A 643-nucleotide genomic window follows, 5' to 3' on the forward strand; every position below is an offset into this window, starting at 1 on the left:
ACCATGCCATAGACATTCATATAAAGTACACAAACACACAGAAAGAAAGAAATAAGGAGAGGAGGGGGCTCTTACACTCCAAGTTAATATGAAACAGATGTTTCATAATGTATTTGGAATGGAATGTCCCAACACAGCATTTTCTATCTTGGACAGACCTGAGATATACCTATTTCTGACACTAATCAAATGAAATACCTGAATAAAAGCAATAAATACTGCATTTGATTGGCTCTAAGTTGCATACAGTATCAACAGCTTGATCAAACCTGTGTTTAACCACATCAAAATACAGGACTTTATGCAACCATACAACTTAGTTGACAGGGGGCACCTGGATTTGAACCAGAGACCTCTTGATCTGCACTCAAATGCTCTACCACTGAGCTATACCCCCATGCCAGGACTCCATAATTACTAGTATAAAAAACAACAAAGACTAAATTTCACAGGTATACAGATTTTTGACATTTCAAATGTCTTGATTGTACTACTCAGCACCTAAACCTCACTCCCATCTTGGTCACGGCATCATTGTCACACTCCTGTTCTACCCGCTCCTTACGAGACTAAAAGAGGCATCTCTGGCATGGGAGGCGGTTGCGTGGACATGGAGGCTAAAAGTTACAGCCTCGAGAATCAG

The 643-nt window shown here is 40.4% G+C and overlaps 1 non-coding gene across 1 annotated transcript; it reads right to left on the reverse strand.

The window, feature by feature from the left end:
- Positions 1–325: 325 nt before the first annotated feature.
- trnac-gca (transfer RNA cysteine (anticodon GCA)) lies at positions 326–397 on the reverse strand. The gene has a single exon. It is a non-coding gene; the product is annotated as a tRNA-Cys (tRNA).
- Between the last annotated feature and the right edge of the window lie 246 nt (positions 398–643).

Source organism: Xyrauchen texanus, unplaced genomic scaffold (assembly GCF_025860055.1).
Source record: "Xyrauchen texanus isolate HMW12.3.18 unplaced genomic scaffold, RBS_HiC_50CHRs HiC_scaffold_1188, whole genome shotgun sequence".
In the NCBI taxonomy this organism is placed as follows: domain Eukaryota; kingdom Metazoa; phylum Chordata; class Actinopteri; order Cypriniformes; family Catostomidae; genus Xyrauchen; species Xyrauchen texanus.